A 22,232-nucleotide genomic window follows, 5' to 3' on the forward strand; every position below is an offset into this window, starting at 1 on the left:
GAAAACCTCGCAAACACTGGAGAACAAATAAACCCAACAATAACAACACTTGTAAAGTGCTTTTCTCCCATAGGACTCAAAGTGCATAGATACTGTATGTCTCAGATCAATACGGGGCTGCAGGCCGGGCTGTGTTACAGAGGAAATAGTCAGGTGTCCATCAATGCCAGATTAAACAGGTGGCTTTTCAGTTTGCTTCCAGGCATGGAGATGTCCTGATTGGGTGTGGCAGGGTGTTCTAAAGTGTAGGGACAGCATGACAGAAGGCTCTGTCTCCAAAGGTTTTGAGGTGGAATCTGGGCGTGACCAAGTTATTAGATTCTTTTGATCTCTATTTTATTGGTAGCCAGTGGAGTGAGCGAAGGGTTGGTGTTATGTGGCAAAGGCGGGGTTGGCTTGTTAACAGCCTTGCAGCAGCATTCTTTACTAATTACAGGCAGTGCAGGTTTTTGCTTGGAAGACCTGTACAGAGAACATTGCAGTAGTCCAAGTTGTCCAACCGTGATGTAAAGAAGGCTCTGATAGTATTAGGGCAGCACGATATATAATTTTTAAATCGAAATCACGATGTGGGGAAAGACGATTTTGTAATCATCAAAGCAACTTTTTTTAAATGTGTTTATTTTTCTGTGTTCCGTGCATTTCCATGCGTATAATTCTCCACTATGGTGCGATTCCTCCTTCTGGCCAGCAGGAGGAAGTGCGGTAGTGAATCGTGGAACGCGGCCAACACTTTGCATTAGGAAACGGTGCAATGATCAGGGATTCTACCTGTGTGGCAATCACTAAGTCTCATATCTATGACGCCATCTAGTGGTATCTTGAGAGACAGCTTCATCCTCCTTGGGGCACATCTGGCTATGGGGAGGAAGGGTGACTTGTACTGGGGGCACATCTGGCTACGGGGGAGGGGGCTTATACGTGAGACAATCACTTTTTCCTAGTTTCTGAGGGAAAAGTGGGCACCTCAGCTTATACGCGGGTCGGCTTATATGCGAGTATATACGGTACACCTGGGAGGAGATCAGCCGCGAGTCTGATGGCTGTCAGGGAATTGAACACCATCACCACTGAGCACCCAATTGAATTCTTGCAACCCGGATTTTCCAGCATGCCCGATCGATTCTTTCAATTGATTTTGGACATAAATAGATGGAAACAATCAGTCGTGGCATCCATTCTCCTAACGTTCGATAAAATTATCAGATCGAAAGGTTGATCAACTGTCAAAATTAATGTACCTATATAGATGCCTTTACTGACATATATCATCCGGTATACCCCATGCAGTGCTGCAGAAAATGTCAAAAGTGTTAAATAAATACATAATATTAACATACGGACTCTACACTGATCGTTTCCTGCCCAGAATTTAAAGGGAACCCAAGGCGAGAGAGATATGGAGGCTGACATGTTTATTTTCTTTTAGGCCTAGTTCACATTATAAATCGCTAGCGCAATTGCAAGCGCTAAGCGCTTTTGTGAGCACTTTGGAAAGTGATTTTCCCTTCACTTTCAGAGCAATTTATGCTTTTCTAAGCGCTTTTGTGCGACGATTTAGTTTTTTCTTCCTGGCGTCACTCAGGAAGTGAACTCTTTGACCTGGAACTGAATAAATACAGTGGGTTGCAAAAGTATTCGGCCCCCTTGAAGTTTTCCACATTTTGTCATATTACTGCCACAAACATGAATCAATTTTATTGGAATTCCACATGAAAGACCAACACAAAGTGGTGTACACATGAGAAGTGGAACGAAAATCATATATGATTCCAAACATTTTTTACAAATAAATAACTGCAAACTGTTTGCCACAAGCCATGTGGGGGACACAGCAACCATGTGGAAGAAGGTGCTCTAGTCAGATGAGACCAAAATGGAACTTTTTGGCCAAAATGCAAAACGCTATGTGTGGCGGAAAACTAACACTGCACATCACTCTGAACACACCATCCCCACTGTCAAATATGGTGGTGGCAGCAACATGCTCTGGGGGTGCATCTCTTCAGCAGGGACAGGGAAGCTGGTCAGAGTTGATGGGAAGATGGATGGAGCCAAATACAGGGCAGACTTGGAAGAAAACCTCTTGGAGACTGCAAAAGACTTGAGACTGGGGCGGAGGTTCACCTTCCAGCAGGACAATGACCCTAAACATAAAGCCAGGGCAACAATGGAATGGTTTAAAACAAAACATATCTATGTGTTAGAATGGCCCAGTCAAAGTCCAGATCTAAATCCAATCGAGAATCCGTGGCAAGATCTGAATACTGCTGTTCACAAACGCTGTCCATCTAATCTGAAAAGACTGGCAGCTGTAATTTCAGCAAAAGGTGGTTCTACAAAGTATTGACTAAGGGGGGCTGAATAATTACGCACATCCCACTTTGCAGTTATTTATTTGTAAAAAATGTTTGGAATCATGTATGATTTTCGTTCCACTTCCCACATGTACACCACTTTGTATTGGTCTTTCACGTGGAATTCCAATAAAATTGATGCATGTTTGTGGCAGTAATGTGACAAAATGTGGAAAACTTCAAGGGGGCCGAATACTTTTGCAACCCACTGTACAATGGGGTTGATTCACTATAGCAAATAGCATGCCTTATCAGAGTTAACATGCCTTATCGGAGTTAATGTGCCTTATCAGAGTTAGCAGGCCTTATCAGAGTAGCGTAGCGAGCGCTACGAACGTATGCCTGCTAATTGGCAGTGACGAGAGCTCCACTCATCCCGCCCTGAGCCCCTGCGGGTCCAATCACTTTAAAGGACCTTATCCCCGCACTTTGATTGGCCCAGTAGGAATTGACGTTGGATTGACGTCTTAGCAGTTGTTTGAACAATAGCAAACAACTTTTTTGGTTGTTTTAACTTGTTTCACAACAAAAGTTGTTTGATAATTGTGCTGCATAAAAGACCGCTGTTGAGCATGTGTATGGGGCTTAAAGAGACACTGAAGCGAGACTAAATCTCGCTTCAGCTCTCATATATAGCAGGGGCATGTGTGCCCCTGCTAAAACGCAGCTATCCCGCGGCTGTACGAGGGTCCCTGACCCCCCAACCCACCCCCCGCAAACCTTGGTCGCAAGTTGGTCGTAGATTTTTGCTTCCTGGAGGCAGGGCTAACGGCTGCAGCCCTGCCTCCCAGCGCGTCTATCAGACGCGCATCGCCGCCTCTCCCCCGCCCCTCTCAGTGAAGGAAGACTGAGAGGGGCGGGGGAGAGGCGGAGATACGCGCGTGGGGCAGGGCTGCGGCGGTTAGCCCTGCCCCAATGCGGAAGCGCTCCCCCGCATTACGGAGGGGATTTGGGGGGACAGGGACCCCCGTTAAGCCACAGGATAGCGGCGTTTTAGCAGGGGCACACGTGCCCCTGCTATATCTGAGGTCTGAAGCGAGATCTATTCTCGCTTCAGACTCTCTTTAAGTTTGTAGCGCTCACTATGCTACTCTGATAAGGCATGCTAATTCTGATAAGGCATGCTAACTCTGATAAGGCATGTTGCCTGTGATAAGGCACGCTATTTGTTTTAGTGAATCAACCCCAATGTATTTATTCTTGAAAGCACTGGCCAAATCGCTTTTTCAAGCCCTTTGCGATTTCCCTATACTTTGTATTGAAGCGCAAACGCTCAGGAAATGGTGCTGGAGCCGCGTTTGTGATTGGAAAGAAAGCTCATCGCTCATGTGAGAACACATAGCGCAACATTGCAGAAGCGCTTTTAAAGTGATTTTAAAAATCGACAGTGCTTAAAAAAAAGCGAAAACGCTCTTAGTGTGAACAAGCCCTTAAACAATGCACATTGCCTAGCTATCCTGCTGATCCTCTGCTTCCAATGCTTTTAGCTGTAGACTCTAAGGGCTGGTGCACACCGAGCGGCTTTTTGGGCGTTTTCAGATCCGCTTGCGGCTGCGGATCTGCTTGGTCAATGTATCTCAATGGGGTGGTGCACACCAGAGCGGCAGGCGTTTTGCAGAAACGAAAAATGCCTGGGTGAGGCATTTTTTGGATTTCGGATGCGTTTCTGCCTCAATGTTAAGTATAGGAAAAACGCAAAACGCCTGTAAAACCGCTTGATCAAGCGGATTTTGATGCGGATGCGTTTTGACATGTGTCATCAATATATTGCACTTTAACCCTTTGTTTAAGGTCTTTCTACCTCTTTTCCTGAAAAACGCAAAACGCTTCCAAAAACGCTTGCAAAAACGCACGCAAAAAACGCAAAACGCCCCCAAAACGCCCCAAAACCGCGCTATCAAAATGACACTAAGCGGTTCAAAAAACGCTAGCGTTTTGCGGATCTGCTTGCGGTTTTTGGTGTGCACCAGCCCTAAACAAGCATGCAGATCAGATGTCTGACAAGTCTGACAAGATTAGCTGCATGCTTGTTCCAGGTGCGTGATTTAAACCCTACTCACCAGAAGGATCTGCTGGACTGCCAGGCAACTGGTACTGTTTAAAAGGAAATAAATATGGCGCTTCCATAGACCTCTCATCTCAGGTTCGTTTAAAACCTGAGACTGCAGCGCTGCAAGCCAAGAGTCCTAACCATCTACCGGAGCGAATACATCATCATTTTTCACTTGAGGAGACCTGAAAACTATTTTGGAGGTGTATTATGGAAAGTGTGGCTCTCAGCTGAGCCTTTTCTTGGCAGTCTGTACAATCGGAATCTCTCTCGTTGTCCCTCTTCCCATATAACACTAAACGCACCCGCGTGTTTATACGATGACCTCATGCCGTGAGTGGCTCGCTTGTCAGGGCTTCCTGCCTCTTAAAACTGCCTTCTGTGACCTCACAGCCAGAAGCCGTCACCCACCCTAAAAGAAAACACTCAGTAAGGAGTGGGTGGACTCCACTCTCACACGCTCTATTTTTAGAAAGGCTGGTTTTCAAACAATATACAAAAAAATCCCCCAACGTCATCAGGGGGATACCGTCATCCGTCTAGTCGGGACTTAACCACTTGCGGACCGTAGGCTTACACCCCCCTAGTGACCAGGCTATTTTTTTTACCAATTAGGCCACTGCAACTTTAAGGGCTCGCTGCAGGGCTGCACAACTCAGCACACAAGTGATTCCCCCCTTTTCTGCCCACCAACAGAGCTTTCTGCTGGTGGGGTCTGATTGGTGGTGCATTTTTTTCTATTTTATAAATATCATTTTTTTTTATTTTTTTAAATAAATATACTGTTTTTTAAAAAAAATCATTTTCTCTCCCTCACCTTGGCAGCCAGTTACAGTGATCGGCTGTCATAGGCTGATGCTTATGACAGTCGATCGCTCTTGTGCCTCCCAGGGGGACAGCCGTGTCCCCAGTACATCGCTGCCGTAGATCGCAGTGCTGTACACAGTAAATAGACGGCAGTTTCGCCATCTAACAGTCTCCTAGCGGCGATCACCGCTGGGAGACTGATGGCGGAATGGAGCTCCATCATCCAAGTGGAGATAAACGCGCATTGGCATGCCCGATCTCCTGCAAAATCCCCGCCCCAGGACTTTGCGGCAATTGACGTTAGGCGGTCCTGGGGCTGCCGCCGCCTTCACGCCCATCTGTGTAACGCTATCCTTTAGCGGTTAAGGGTACCTGAGACAAATGGAGAAAAGGTTTTTTACTTACCGGGGGCTTCTACCAGGCCCCTGTAGTCCATCTGCTCCCTCTGTGTCCGTCCGGTTCGCTGTCAGCCCCGGAGTCCTCAATTCGGCTCAGTCACGGACTATCTGCACGTACCACCTGAGCGCCGGTGCGTGAGCTTCTGTAACTGCGCTTGTGTAGAACACTCCAAGCAACAGGAGCACAGTGAAGAAGATGCACGGCCCAGAACAGCGCATATACAGTGGCCCGCTACCCAACTGGATCGCAAACTTCAAGAACTTCCTCTCTGCTCTAAAAGATAAGCAACAGCATAATAACCTTTAAGGAAAAACATTTCTTTGTTGCATCTGATAAAAAATACTGCATTAAATCTGCAGTGTGTCCACTTCCTGCTTACATGGAAGCAGTCATAGGGTTAACATCCTGTGTTTACAAATTAGCTGCTTTGCCGAGGCAGCTGAGAGCTTAGATTACAGTTGTGATTAGTCACAGATGAGGGGAAATTAGACAGGCTAAACTCTCTAAATACATGCAGGGTGCATTTCTCACTGTTTTCCTTCTGTCCTGTGCCAGAGTTCAGGTCCAATTTCACAGCAAGACAACTGAGAGGAAAGGAAGGACATTGAGGGAGCTGAAGGTCTTCAGGGGGCTGGAGAAATCCCCATGTAAGTAAGAATCCTTTACTCCCACTGGTCTCAGGTTTACTTTAAAGGGTACCTGAATCAAGAAAAAAAATACATGGCTACAATACCTGGGGCCAGGGGCGTGACTATGAGCCCCCCTGGGTCCAGGGGCCCTTCAACCCCCACCTCATGGAAGTGAAGGCAGCCAATCATCCTTTGGCTCTCAGTCACATGACTTGCATTGGTCATGTGATTGGGAAATGACAGCAGAGAGTGTGCAGCTGTGAAGCATGGAGCTGGAGGAGGTAAATATTAGGTGGGGATAGGGAGGAGGAGTGGGCCACCACAGCCCCCAGGACACTTCCCAGTCACAAGTGGCTCTTGTTACGCCCCTGCGGGCTTCCCCTAAACTCTGTGGCCTTTTAGCTTAGATGGCTTCCCATTTGTCTTCATCAGGGCTGTGGAGTCGGTACAAAAATCTTCCAACTCCGATTCCTCAGTTTATGAAACCTCCGACTCCAGGTACCCAAAATGGCTCTGACTCCTCGACTCCGATTCCTTAGTCTAATACTGTTCCAGGGCTGTTGATTTGGTACAAAAATCATCCGACTCCTGACTTCAACTTCTCAGTTTATGAAACCACTAACTCCAACTCCGACTCCAGGTACCCAAAATGGCTCTGACTACTCAACTCCGACTCCACAGCCCTGGGGAGCATGCTCTGTCCTCTCCACCCACAATCTTCACAATCGCGCCCACAAATAGCTTTGCACAGTAGCTATGGTCAGGAACATTTTTGGCATGCTCGGTCTGGAAACATTTGCCCAGCCCAGGGCATTCCCTCTCCCCCTCCCACCCCTGGCTGGTGTGCACAGTCTTGAGGGGCATGCCCAAAGAGTGCCTGCAAGTGGACAGCACATGAACCCTTCATGCGGGAAGGAGAGTGTGTAAAGCTGCAAGATGGAGGGGGGCTGGCAAGGCTGGGGGACCACAGAGTTTATTGGGGCACTGAAGCAGCCCAGATATGGCCATCTCTTTTTTTTTTTTTTTTTGGTGGGGGCGTTCACGTGTGGTTTACCAGTAACCTGTGTTGCCGTTATCCAAAATGATCGTTGGTGATTGTTCTGGTTAACAGTTTTTAGCAATGACCGATGTACAGATTTAATCTCCACTGATAATCAGTGTTGCTCGGATAGTGCTTTTTGAAATCCAAATTGATCCGGATCCGGATACCTAGATATCCGGATCCGGTTCGGATATCCGAATCCAGCCTTTTAGATATCCGCGTGAACGCGGATATCCGTTTGCATTATCCGCGGATATCCGGGCTATTCGGATATCTGGATAGAAAAACCAGGAGTGCCCTTTAAATAGCTTTAAAGGGAAGGTTCAGAGAGGGTGGGCAAAAAATAAAAATCAAATTCCACTTACCTGGGGCTTCCTCCAGCCCGTGGCAGGCAGGAGGTGCCCTCGCCGCCGCTCCGCAGGCTCCCGGTGGTCTCCGGTGGCGCGCCCGACCTGGCCAGGCCGGCTGCCAGGTCGGGCTGTTCTGCGCTCCAAGGCCCGGAACTTCTGCGTCCCACGCCGGCGCTCTGCATGCGCAGTAGAGCACGGAGGACGTCCGATGACGTCAGAGCGCCGGCGTGGGACGCAGAAGTTCCGGGCCTTGGAGCGCAGAAGAGCCCGACCTGGCAGCCGGCCTGGCCAGGTGGGGCGCGCCACCGGAGACCACCGGGAGCCTGCGGAGCGGCGGCGAGGGCACCTCCTGCCTGCCACGGGCTGGAGGAAGCCCCAGGTAAGTGGAATTTGATTTTTATTTTTTGCCCACCCTCCCTGAACCTTCCCTTTAAAATGTGTTTTTAGGGTAAATGAGGCATGTATCATCATTATTTTGCAAAGGGGAACACTAGTTGATGATGTGGGGACTTAAAAAAAAAATGGCTGTCAATTAACATCAGGCCTAGGTTCCAGTCAGCGGTCGTGCAGCCCACATTGTGTCCAAAGTCCAACCGCACAACTGGGACATGACAGTTTTCAGCCAAGACACCTCAGAAAAATGATGCAGCAATTGTGTTTTGGATTAAATATAGGTGGTATCAGTGGCCTGTGGCACCCTGGCCTGGCGGTGGGAGCTGCACAGGCAGCAGGAGCAAGGCAATGCAGCAGCAGCAGGTGTAACGTATGCCAGGAGCCTGCCGGACGTGGCACTTGGCACGTGTCACGTGTCACTTGCCAAGTGTCACGTGGCACTTGTCACATGGCACTTGGCACGTGTCACTTGCCAAGTGTCATTTGGCACGTGTCACGTGGCACTTTCCAAGTGGCACGTGTCACATGCCATGTGACACGTGCCAAGTGACATGTGCCAAGTGACACGTGCCAAGTGCGAAGAGACACGTGCCAAGTGACAGTCAGACAGCAGAGGAGAAGACACTAGTGCACACTAACACATTAATGAATTAACAATAGTGTAGCGATAGTGAAGGGGTTAATCACTGAGCTTATCACTGTGTAAAGCCCTTGCCCCAGCAACAGCACTGCAGCTGTGCAGCACACACTCTGATGCTGCATACACACTTGAGATAAAAGTCTCTGGAAAAGGCAAGATCACAGACCAATTATACCCCATTCCATGTAGTATGAGAGCCATATTCTACACAGTCTATTGTATGGAGCTGCACTCCCCATCAGATAAAATCTTTGCAGGATGCTGCACACAAAGATGCCCGTACACATTCAAAAGATCATTATCTGCAAAAGATCTCTTCCTGCAATAGATCCATTCCTTCAAAATGCATTCATAGTCTATGAGATCTGCAGATCCTCATACACACCTTGTTTAGCAGGCAATCATCTGCAGATCATCTGCAGATCAGATCCACCAGGATGGATTTTCAGATCTGCAGATGATTGCCAGATATGCAGATGAAGTCTGTTAAACAAGGTGTGTATGAGGATCTGCAGATCTCATAGACTATGAATGCATTTTGAAGGAATGGATCTATTGCAGGAAGAGATCTTTTGCAGATAATGATCTTTTGAATGTGTACGGGCATCTTTGTGTGCAGCATCTTGCAAAGATTTTATCTGATGGGGAGTGCAGCTCCATAGAATAGACTGTGAAGGTATGGCTCTCATACTACATGGAAGGGGGTAAAATTGGTCTGTGATCTTGCATTTTCCAGAGACTTTTATCTCAAGTGTGTATGCAGCATAACTGTCACACTATGAGATAATCAATCAAGCTAAATAACGATTACTATAGAGTAGTGAGGGGGTTAATCAATGAACAGATTTAGGTTTATAACTGTATACAGGCAGCCCTCGCTAGGCCACCAGCACTGCAGCATGTCTCTCAGTGAGCATTCAGCAAGCCAGAACGATCTGTCTCATCATGGCAGCCCTCCTTATTATACAGTGGGGCTGGCCAGTGTTCCTTTCCCAGCTTCTGCTGGGAGCCCTCTTATTGGCTCCAGGACGTCATCACCTTAGTTACAGTATTTCGGATTCGGATATCCGCGGATATCCGGGTCATGCATTAAACTATCCGCAGATAGCTATGCGGATTTCTAAAGCTATCCAGGATTCGGAATCTGATCCGGATAGTGTAAAAATGGTCGGATATCCCGGTTAATCCGGATTTCGGATGAGCATCACTACTGATAATAAACAAAAAGTATAAATTATAAATGCCATTCTCACTCATCACTCAAATATTGTATATACTTGCATATAAGCCGACCTGCTTATAAGCCGAGGTACCCACATTTCCCTCCAGAAACCAGGAAACAGTGAGTGACTTGTGTATAAGCCCCCTTCCCAGTATAGCCCCCTCCACAGTAACCAGATGTGCCTCCAGTACAAGTCAGAACCCATAGCCAGATGTGCCCCAAGGATAATAGTTGTGTCTCAAGACGCCACTAGATGGCATCATAGATATGAGACACAGCGATTGCCACACAGGAAAAATCCCCGATCATTGCACCACTGACACATTGCTTGCACATTCCACTCCACATGCCAGGAGACACAGGTAGTTTTGAGCAGCGCACTCTGCGCACCATGTTGCAGGGGATGGGGGGCACAGATTCAGCAAACGGACACGCCAGTAATGAAATCTGCTCCACCATGCTTTCTGCTCCACTGACTCACATATAAGCCGAGGGGGTAACTTTTCAGCAATTTTTAGCACTGGAAAATTAGGCTTATACACGAGTATATAAGATACTTAAATAGGAAATTTACTGGAAGATTGTAGTAGGAGGAAAAATAAATGAATACATTGCAGAGTGAGGAGTTCAAAAAATAGAAGACAGATCTAGAAATTATTGATATTCCCCATGAAATTCGTTCATGCTGTTTGATCCACATTGAGCCTGAAGGTTGTCATCTTTACTGCTGGCAGACAAGAAAAAAAACGTACAGCACCAACTTCCCTTATCTATAACCACATCCTCTAAAAATATGATAGGCTAAAAGGTTGATATATATTTATGCGCATAGAGCAGGGATGCCAAACTCGTCCTTCCAGGGCCGAGGTCCTCACACATTTTTGACACAGCTCAAATTAGTTGATGGGTTTGAATCAGGAAAGGTGTGGTCCATCAGGTAGAACACATTCCTCTCTTTCTCAGTCCATCCTAAACACTGGCAGGGATCTGGCCCTCCAGGCCTGGAGTTCCACACCTGTGGCATAGAGGGAGATACAGCTTGCTTGGCAGTTGGAAACAGGCATTATTTCCCACAATGCAATGAGGTTCACAGTCAGCAAACTGTCAGGACCTTGGTCATGACATCACACTGTGGGAGGGGTTTCACCATATTGTCAGACATTCAGACCCCCCTGATGATCTATACGAAAAAAAAAACGTAAAGATGTCTTGTGGAAAGGGGTTATCGTCTTCTGACTGGGATGAAGTTCAGTCTCTGTTGTGTGATCTGCTGGTGCTAATACTTCCTGAATCACTGACCCAGAAGGAGTATGCAGATGAGATGTCCTGACTCATCTCTGACTGAAGCGGCTGCATGCTTCCCAAATGTGACTCAGGCATTCCAGAAGCCAAGAGATCAGCGTAACAATAGCGGCTTCCTCATTTCTCCTGCTACTGGTTTCCTTGAAAGGAAATGTCCAGCTTTGCGGTCCATTCAGTGACTCTCTCTGTATTGCAAGGTTTATCAGAAATGGTTATTTCAGCTGGCTTACTTTATTCTTATTATTATTATTTAGTATTTATATAGCACAGAAATGTTCTGCAGTGCTGTACAGAGTATATAGTTGTGTCACTTAAATTGAAAATTAATGTAATTAAAAAAGTGCTTCATTTTTACAATAATTATGTATAAATGATTTAGTCAGTGTTTGCCCACTGTAATATCTTTCCTCTTCCTGATTTACATTCTGACATTTATTACATGGTGACATTTTTACTGTTGCCAGGTGATGTAGCTGCTGCATGCTTTTTATGGCAGTTGGAAACAGCTGTAAACAGCCATTTCCCACAATGCAACAAGGTTCACTGACAGGAAACTGCCAGGAGTACCACGGTTCTCAGAGTTTCTTGTGGGAGGGGTTTCCTGTGGGAGGGATTTCACCACAATATCAGTCATACAGGGCCCCCTGATGGTCTGTTTGTGAAAAGGAATAGATTTCTCATGTAAAAGGGGGTATCAGCTACTGATTGGGATAAAGTTCAATTCTTGGTCAGAGTTTCTCTTTAACTGTCCTTCAGACTGGCTCACAATCTAATCTTTACCATATATTGCAGTTTAGGCATTCATTTGATAGGATCGGTGTGGAGCGAGAGGAGCGGAGAAAACTTCATTTCTCTTAAAGTGGACCTGAACTCTTGCATAGGACAGAAGGGAAACAGAGAAATGCACCCTGTATTTAGAGAGTTTATCCCAGGTATGGGCAAACTTGGCCCTCCAGCTGTTAAGGAACTACAAGCCCCACAATGCATTGTAGGAGTCTGACAGCCACAGTCATGACTCATACAGGCAAATGCATTGTGGGACTTGTAGTTCCATAACAGCTGGAGGGCCGAGTTTGCCCATGCCTGGTTTAGCCTGTCTAATGCCCCCTCACCTGTGCCTAATCACAACTGTAATTTGATCTCTCAGCTATGTCAGCTGGCTGCTAGCAGAGCAGCTAATTTGTAAACACAAGATTTTAACCCTTTGTCAGCTTCCATGAAAGCAGGAACTAGACACACTGCAGATTTATTGCAGGATTTGTATCAGCTGTAACAAGGAAACATTTTTTTAAAGGGTATTATGTTGTTGTGTATCTTTTAGGGCTCTTTCACATTAGACGCCTTTTCTTGTGTTTTGACGCAAAGTCGTAACTTTGCTTTAACCAAGGGAAAATGAAAGTCCTTCATTTTACCTTTCACACCTGACGCTGCGTCTCAGTGCGTTGCGGTTTAACGCCCCCAGGAGCGTTGAACCGCCGGGAGCCGGTGTTTTTTCCCGTCGAGTTAATTAATGACTACCGCCGCTAATCAACGTTGCACCGCTACATCCCGACGATGCCACAGGCTAGACAATGCGTGCAGGAAACGGCTCCTGCACGCGTTATCTAATAGCCCTCAGAGCTGAGAGGAAGTTCTGAGTTCAGGTCCGCTTTAAAGTGGACCTGAAGATATCTCCTCTACCCACGTCCTCTACCCACACCGTCCTGGAACAATCTTCCGGATCCACGCCGCAGTTTTGGCATCGCCAGTCGCCACGTCCACTGCCTCGCTCCTGCTCATGTTGCTGAGAGAGTCCTGCATAGGCGCAGGGCAAGGTTTTCTCGTACTGCGCCTGCGCAGGACTTTCATGGCAGCGGGAGCGAGGATGTGTGCGGCCAGGGCCGCACAGGTGCAGTGGCGGTCATCTTTCAAGTTGGCGATACCGAAACTTGCGCAGCGGCAAGAGGACCGAAGGATTGTTGAGGACCAGCGCGGGCACAAGGTGGCTGCAGGGGACTGGCAGAAAATCTTTTTTTTAAACTATTTTCATATCTACTTTAAAGGACAACTGAAGGAGGCTGGAGGCCTTTTTATTTCCTTTTAAACAATACCATTTCAGTTGCCTGGCTGTCCTGTTGATCTATTTGGCTGCAGTGGTGTCTGAATAACACCAGAAACAAGCATGCAGCTAATCTTGTCAGATCTGACAATAATGTCAGAGACACCTGTTCTGCTGCATGCTTGTTCAGGGTTTAGGGCTCGTTTCCACTATAGCGAATCCGCATGCGGGCACTGCATGCGGATTCGCATACTCAATGTTAGTGGATGGGGCTGTTTCCACGTGTGCGGCGGCGGCAGCGTTTTTCGGTGTGGGAAAAATCTGCACGACAGGGTCGTCAGATTTCCCGTGCGGCAGGAATGTGGGCGAATCGCCGCTAATGCATTCAATAGGGAAATCGCATGCGGCTTTGTCATGCGGATTTCCCCGCGATTTCGCATGAAAGGCAATGGAACTTTACACAGGCAGTGACATGGTTAAATTCGCCTGGCTCCTTGCCATGCGAAATCGCATGCGAAATCGTGGGTAAATCCGCATGGGGAAATGCAGCCGCATGCGATTTCTTCAGCGGTGGAATCCAGGCGATTCCGCACCGCTACAGTGGAAACGAGCCCTTATGGCTGAAAGTGTTAGAGGCAGAGGATCAGCAGGACTGCCTGGCAACTGGTATTGCTTAACCTCTTGACGTCCAGCTAACGCCGATTGGCGTAAACTGGTCGTCTGCGGGTTACCATGGAAACGGCCGCTCGATTGAACGGCCTTTCCATGTCAGTTCACGAGGGTGTCTCCGTGAACAGCCGGAGAGCCGCCGATCGCGGCTCGCCGGCAAAATGTAAACAGGCGGGGAAGAAATCCCCGCTGTTTACATCATACGGCGCCGTAAGGCAGATCGGCGATCCCCGGCCTCTGATTGGCCGGGGATCGCCGCATTCTCATTCGCCAGCATCTGTTGTAGGCGGCGCAGGACGGATCTCCATCCTACGCTGCCCAGAGGAGGAAGGGAAACGCCGGAGGGGGACGGAGGCGGAAAATGGCTGTGGAGAGGGGCTTTGAGGAGCCCCCCTGCCGAACGAACAGAGCCGGCGCCGATCAGACCCCCCCAGCAGGACATCCCCCTAGTGGGGAAAAAAGGGGGGTAGTCTGATCGCCCTGGCTCACTCCTGATCGGTGCTGCGGGCTGGAGAGCCCACGCAGCACCGATCAGTGCAGAAAGCCGTGGTCGGCAAGTGGTTAAAAGGAAATAAATATGGCAGCCTCCATAGCCCTCTTGCTACAGTTGTCCTTTAAATCTGGCCCTGCTAATATACTGTGCTAAGTGGCAAGCAAGTATCAGGTGCGCATCAAGCTTTCTCTTGTTGTTGCTAAGATTGATTGTGATTGGCTCCTGCATTTTGGGACTAGCGTGTTCCTGTCCCTCCTGTTCTGTAAGCCTCATGCTGCATCTGAACCGCCCCCCCCCCCCCCCCCCCGGCCCCCTCAGTGCGGCCTGTGATCAGCCCAGCCTCCCCGCAGACTCTCCCAGCTCTTCTCCAGCACCAATCAATAGCAGCCCCACAGCTAACGAGTTATGTGCAGTTAAGATAATTGCCTGATGAATAAGTAATCTGGAAATGCCTCTGTGAAGCGGGAGGCACAGTAACCAATTTCACAGCCTCTCTCCGGCAATTTCACCTCCTTCTAAGCATGATTTCTATGTTTAGCCGGGCGGCGTTCCGGAAGCCTGACTGCTGCCGCTTTGTTTACCTACCCATTTCATGGAACATTGTTTTGAATGAAAAATGCATTAAAAAGGGTCTGGTGGCAAACTTTGCAGTCTTTGCAAAATAACAAAAACGAGTTGCCCCGAGTTCAGTAATCCTCATATAACCTCTTCACTGACCTCCCTGTGATAGTGTCGGGCTAATTACTGTAACAACACCTACGTTGAAACCAATAATACTCTTTTTCTTGTGGACTTGTGCACATGTACATATGGTATATGTCTGCTTAGTACCGTACATTGTTTATTCAATAAAAAAAAAATTGTCAGTGGCCTGGCAGTCCTGTTGATCTATGGCTGCAGTACAGTCTGAATCACACACCTGAAACAAGCATGCAGGTAATCCACTCAGACTTCAGTCAGAAACATCTGATTTGCTATGCTTGTTCAGGGTCTATAGTTAAAACTATTAGAGGCAGAGGATCAGCAGGACAGCCTGGCAACTGGTATTATTTATGAATATGGCAGCTTCCATATCACTCTCGCTTCAGTTGTCCTTTAGGCCACTTTCACAGTGGGACGTTGCATTTTCATGCGACGTTAAAGTCGCAACGCAAACTAATAACGCAACGTCCCAAAAATGTCACAACGCAACTCTATGCCCTGCTATCGTCGCATACGGTAGGCATACAGGCAATGAAAAGTATGCTTCCAGGTCATTACTGAGCATGTGCAAACAGTCCAACGCAGCTAATAACGTGTATAACTCACAGCATGCAGCACTTTCTAATAATGCTACACGTTACACACAAACCCAACGTGTGCACTGTGAATGTCGCACAGACTTTGTTTTGCTGTGCGTTAGTCCTCGTTAAAACGTTTTCTAACGTGCGACTTTAATGTCCCACTGTGAAAGAGGCCTTAAAGGAAACCTGAAGTGAGAGAGATATGGTGACTGCGATTTTTATTTCCTTTTAAACAGTAGCAGTTCCCTGGCTAGTACAGCTGATCTCTGGCTGCAGTAGTTTCTGAATCGCACACCTGAAACAAGCATGTGGCAAACCCAGCCAGACATCAGTCAAACATCTGATCTGCTGCATGCTTGTGCATGGTCTATGGCTAAAAGTATTAGAGGTGGAGGATCAGCAGGACATCCAGGCAATGTGCATTGTTTAACAGTAAATAAATATGGCAGCCTCCAGATCCCTCTAACTTCAAGTGTCCTTTAATTATCTGTTTTTTGTGGTTTGGTTCGGTTTCTGCGCAGTGCGCAGGAGAGCTTACACTTTAATTAAACAGCAGGTTGTGCAATTTTTCATACTGTTCTCCCAAAACATTCCGAAAGGGAGGGACGGTCATTAGTGTTTTTATTTTATCCATCAGCAATCTTATGTAGAGAATGGTACATCCATAAAGAGAGGAATGTTACACAACGTGGGAGGAGGGCTCGGAATATGAAGTGAGGGAGGCAGCTCACACCGGTCTGGAATGCGGACAGAACCTTCTACTAGTGTCCTCGGCCAAGATTCCACACGGGCCAAGGTGGGTATACAAGCCGTCTGTATGTATGTGTATGTACTCTGTGCCCTATAAAGCCTGTTTCTTAAAGAGGCCCTGTAGTGACCTATAGTAGACTGTAGTAAATTATTCACGATGCCCACTTTTACATTTAATATCCGGGTTTCATCCTCAGAAACATTTCCTAGAGCTATATATTACTGTATATTGGTATGTAGCCCCTCCCTCTGACTGAGGCTTAGCCTAGGCTGTTTATTATGTGGAATTCCCCCCTTCCCCCTCCTAGAGCATTCTGGGAGACCAGCCATGTTTTTGTACTGGCTTCAGAACTCTGGTCTGGGCGCATAATCAGTTATAGTTGCACATTGTTTAATGAATGAACTTTTATTAGATGATGTTGTGCAATATTGTAGGAAAAAAAGTTTGTGGCTCAAAATTGTTAGGGAAAATCGCTTAGTCGGTAGAGCCTTAAAGGATTCGAATTGTGACCATAAAAATCTGTTTTTACTTACCTGGGGCTTCTTCCAACCCCTAGAAGTCATTTGGGTCCCTGGCCGCATCTCCGGTCTTATCCAGTCACCCTCCGACTCCCGGATGGGGCGGCGTCTTCTGCACATGCGCGTTTCCACATCATCGTGAAAGTAGTGCGCAGTACGCTCCTGGTGATGTAAGCGCACGCATGCGCAGAAGACGCTCACCCATCCGGGGTCGGAGGGAGACGGCCAAAGACCAGAGATGCGGCGAGGGACCCAAATGACTTCTAGGGGTGGGAAGAAGTCCCAGGTATCAGGAGTCCTTTAAGTAAACAAACATTCTGCAGAGATCACCTGACTGGACTAAAGATGTCACCACCAGGGATGGGCATACGGGTAATCACGAGTCCGTAAGGACTCCAATTTGTAATTAAAATTAATTGCCGCAGCTGTGCGGCTGGAGGATAAGGGGTTATTTACCCACAATTTCCGCCGCCCTGCCTGCGCTCCAAATAGCTTGCACGGGTCCTATTGGACGCATTCCAAGCCTCACTACGCGCCCTTCCTCCAAGCTGAAAGGAGGAAGTGCGCCATGTTGAGGCTTGCAATGCGTCCAATAGGACCTGTGCAAGCTATTTGGAGCGCAGGCAGGGCGGCAGAAATTGTGGGTAAATAACCCCTTATCCTCCAGCCGCACAGCTGCGGCAATTAAGGCTCATTTTAATTACGAATTTACCTGTGAGCCCATCTCTGGTCACCACTTGTGATAAATTTCAGAATATAAATCGGGGTGGAAATATTTTACAATATGCAAACATTAAATAAATAATTTATAAATGAATATTGTAAAAAAAATGCTAGCTGATGACCCGGCGTTGCCCACCTATGTATTTGGCTGGTGTTGGCTCCGTGCACTTTTTCTAACCCTAACACACAAACACTCAATGGCCAAGTTTGTGAGATTTGCGGTCTTTGTCATCAATAATTTGCATTGAAATGAAACAAATCTGATAGACTGTTTGTGGCTCCAGCGCCTTTTCCGAATTTGAACCCCAGTCACCCAATGACCAACTGTACCAGGTTTGTGGCTTGTGCCATTAACAGTGCAAGAATGGCAGTAAGTAAATATTCCCCTTGAAAAGCAATAGGTGAATTTTGATTGGCTTTTGTAGGCTCCACCCACTTTTCTGAATAATAATCCCAGTCACCCAGTGACCAACTGGGCAATGTTTGAGAAGCCTGCCATTAACAGTGTAAGAATTGCTGCAGTTTACATTTTCCCAGTGAAATTTGTATTTGTCTCCGCCCACTTTTTGGTTATGGGGATAAAAAGTATCCTCTATGGTATTCCAGGTAATGTACTATGTGTGTGCCAAATTGCATTCAAATCCATTCAGCCATTGTTGCGTGATTAAATAACAAACATCCAAACTTTCATATTTATAATATTAGTGAGATGTTATTTTGGTTACAGTTCAGACAGTATTTGCAGTATTTAGGGGAAAGCTATTCTAAATGTATCATATTTTGTAAAAAAAAAAAAAAAAAAAAACAAACAAAAAATCGTCACTAGATGCTTCTTCTGCTGCCTCTGAAAAAGCGGGTTATCCTGCGAAACGGCTGTTAGGCTTAAGCTTTATTGCATGTATGTTTTGTAAGGTGTCGGGAGTATAAATTAAAGTTGACTTCTTTATGCAATTGTTGCCCGGAAGTTCTCTTTCCTTTTTACCCTTAAATGTATCATGCTTCAAAATATTTTATTAAAAAAATCGTTTTTCTAGAGAAAAACAAACAAACAAAAAGATTAAAAATCTATAGCTCCTCATGTCTTCCTCTGTGACCTCTTACTGCCTGGCTACTTCCCTCACCCCCACATCACTCTTTAAATCACACCTCCCCACTAGAGACAGGAGCCATGATAGGCTGTCCACCAACAGGTAGGTGTGATTTCAGCTGACAGAGCAATGACTCCGCCCACATCACCATATGGCCAAAGAAGGACAAATTGAGATCAACTGGGAGTGGCCAGGCAGCTGGAAGTTGGCAAGGAAGAGTAGAGGTTGATGTATGAGTTGGTGAAGTAGCTGTGCCCATTTTATATTATGCAAAAACTGTAATTTCTCATTCCAAAATGTCTTATGCATAACTATTAAGAAATACTGTAATAACAAATGCATGTAAAAACTGAGAAAGGGGGGTAGAAACATTTTCTGCTTTTATTGTTGTCTACATCCTCTATGGAGGCATCTGTCATCACTTCCTGGCCTGGGAGCTTTAATAGACGCCCAAGGCCTTGAGCGTAGCAACCACCAACCAGGCATCAAGAGAAAAGTTTCATAGCCCACCCCCACCACTGCATGTGGCCAGTCACATCCCCCCCCCCCCCCCCCAGTAACCCTATTCCCACCTTGCTAGGTAAGCACAGCAGCGTTTTGTATGTTTACTTGCACCAGCGCCATGTCATGTCTCCTCTTCCTCCTGGCTGCCACTTGCTCTATGCTGTATACCCGGCTCTTGATCACATGACATGTATCAGGAGCTGGAGGGTGACAGCATAGAGCGTGTGGGTGCCTAGAAAGGATGGATACCCGACACAGCATCGGAGCAGGTAAATATTACGTTGTTCCAATGCACTAAAGGTATCCATACATCGGAAGATGTATGGGCAGATCGACCGAATCTGATCTGAGAGAGATCTGTTGCCTGCTCATACACCGCAGGCTGATTTCTGATCAATTTCAGCTTGGAATCTCTCAGGAATCGGCCTTGTGACGCCGCATCCTCCGCCCCCCAGTGCGGACAGCACTTAGTGTAAAGCCTGGGCTCCATCCACATACACGCGCCCCATGTAGTTCCTGGCGTAACGTGGGCGGGTGTGTGAAACTTAACAGACATTTTATCTCTTTGTCTATTTTACCAGCAATGATAAAAAGGCAAATCAGCTAGAATGCAAATTCTGGATGGGTATAAACTGGAATTATGAATCGAAGACTGGCTCGGATCTAATCAGTTTCTAAATCTGATAACCCCATGCACAGTTCCATCTCTGGAAATTCTGGTTCCATTTGCATATCTGTAAAATTTCCTCCTGATCACAATCAACAAGAACAAAAAAAAGTTTTTAGAGGTTGTCTCTGTTCCTCTTAAGGCCCATACACATGGCATATGGAAGACAAACCAGCAACAATTGCTCAGTGTGTACGCAGCGCGTGACAAAGACTGTCTGCAGACAAGCCCTAGCACGAGAGATCAAACTGTCCGATCACTCACAACTTTTGTAGTGCAAACCATCTCGCAATTTAGAGTTGTGTTGTGTGTATGAATGTCTTAAGACAGGGCTGCCCAATAGGTCGATCGCGATCTACCGGTAGATCGAGACCGCCTTCTCAGTAGATCGCGGCCTCTTGGCCGCGTCTCATTAAATTTTGCGGCCAGCAGCTCATCATGTTTAGCTGCTGGCCAATAAGAATGCAGGGGAGAAGACGCGGCGAGCAGAGAGGGAGGAGAGAGGCGGCGCGGCTGCTACGTCATGGCTGGGGGCGGTGCCGAGCAGCCTGCAACGTGCGTGCTTGTAACATGCCCGGCGCCGCCCCCAGCCATGACGTAGCGGCCGCGCCGCCTCTCTCCTCGCCGCGTCTTGCCGTCTTCTCCCCGACATTCATATTGGCCAGCGGCCTGCCTGCCGGAGGTTCCAGGAGTCCAGAGGACCCTGGCTAACATACGCTGCAGGTACATATACCTGGTTAAGCTACACTGAGGGCCTCTATACCTGGCTAACCTACTCTGAGGGCCCCTATACCTGGCTAACCTACACTGAGGGCCCCTATACCTGGCTAACCTACACTGAGGGCCCCTATACCTGGCTAACCTACACTGGGGGCCCCTATACCTGGCTAACCTACACTGGGGGCCCCTATACCTGGCTAACCTACACTGAGGGCCCCTATACCTGGCTAACCTACACTGAGGGCCCCTATACCTGGCTAACCTACACTGGGGGCCCATATTCCTGGCTAACCTACACTGGGGACCCATATACCTGGCTAACCTACTCTGGGGGCCCATATACCTGGCTAACCTACACTGGGGGCCCATATACCTGGCTAACCTACACTGAGGACCCATATACCTGGCTAACCTACACTGAGGGCCCATATACCTGGCTAACCTACACTGAGGGCCCATATACCTGGCTTACCTACACTGAGGGCCCATATACCTGGCTAACCTATACTAAGGGCCCATATACCAGGCTAACCTAATACTGAGGGCACATAACCTATGCTGCAGGCACATATACCTGGCTAACCTACGCGGGGCGGGCGGAGGGGGGGCGGACGCGTGCTTAGCATTTGGGACGTTGGTAGATCTCCTGGCCTCTGCAAATTTTAAAGTAGCTCGCGAGCCGAAAAAGTGTGGGCACCCCTGGTGTAAATGATGGAGTGCAGTGTGCATGCATTGGACGGATAGGAATCCCAGTGACGTACTTCCTGTTCAGCAAGGAGTACTACGCATGGACGGCCCGCCTACACCCGCACGCTGCCGACGCCGGGAGCATTCTGTGCAGTAGTACTGCACGCAGAATGCTCCCAGCGATGGGAGTGCGTCCGTGGCTGGGCTGTACATGCGCAGTAAATGGCTAACAGGTGGTGACTCAGGACCCTTTCACACTGAGGCTGTGCGGTGCATCAAATTGATGCACAGCTACCGCACTCCAATGCGAACCTATGGGGGAAAACACATTACCTGCGTTGCTGTGTGGTCCGGAAGTCCTCAATCAGACGCGGTTCCAAAACTACGTTACCACGCGGCTTCTGCAGCGATCTGAGTCGGCCCGGAAGTCATCTTAATCTATGGCAATGCAGGGATTTTTAAACACTTTCTGATGTAATGTCGCAGCGCACATTGCATATATTTTTTTCAATACACTTCCGTGCACATGAGTGAAGTAAGCGTCAACATCTGCTTGGCCAGATTCCAATAGGGAATACCGCGTAGTTACACGGTATTCCGCGAAGGCTTGTTTCACACCGCACCACCAGTTTGCAGTGTGTAACCAGCCTGAAGGATTTATCTGGACAGCTAGCAGAGGGTCCAGGCGGCTCGGTAGGACGGCAAGGGAGCAAATGGCAAGAAGGGGGCTGGAGAAAGCCCCAGGTTTGTATGAATGCTTTCTTTTGTCTCATGTACACTTTAAACTTCTAGGCCGTACGTAGTTATTACGTTTCAGTGCTGTAAAAAAAGACAAAAGGTGTTTCCATTTCGCAGGTTGAGGAGAAGGGGGTATTCCCAGACTCGCAATTTGCATTGTAT

General features: G+C 47.6%; 1 protein-coding gene across 5 annotated transcripts in view; it reads left to right on the forward strand.

The window, feature by feature from the left end:
- RNF208 (ring finger protein 208) overlaps positions 1-22,232 on the forward strand; it is a 128,558-nt gene that overhangs the window by 45,172 nt on the left and 61,154 nt on the right. For 2 of the 5 annotated variants that reach the window (XM_068249831.1, XM_068249830.1), the window contains exon 3: positions 16,312-16,470. The exons of 1 other annotated variant lie outside the window; for it this stretch is intronic. The gene's annotated coding sequence lies outside the window, so the exon portion shown is untranslated. Of the gene's footprint in view, positions 1-6,168; positions 6,261-16,311; positions 16,471-22,187 lie in introns of all 5 variants that reach the window. 2 more of the 5 variants (XR_011023419.1, XM_068249832.1) reach the window with 2 other exon arrangements.

Source organism: Hyperolius riggenbachi, chromosome 8 (genome assembly GCF_040937935.1).
Source record: "Hyperolius riggenbachi isolate aHypRig1 chromosome 8, aHypRig1.pri, whole genome shotgun sequence".
Lineage (NCBI taxonomy): Eukaryota > Metazoa > Chordata > Amphibia > Anura > Hyperoliidae > Hyperolius > Hyperolius riggenbachi.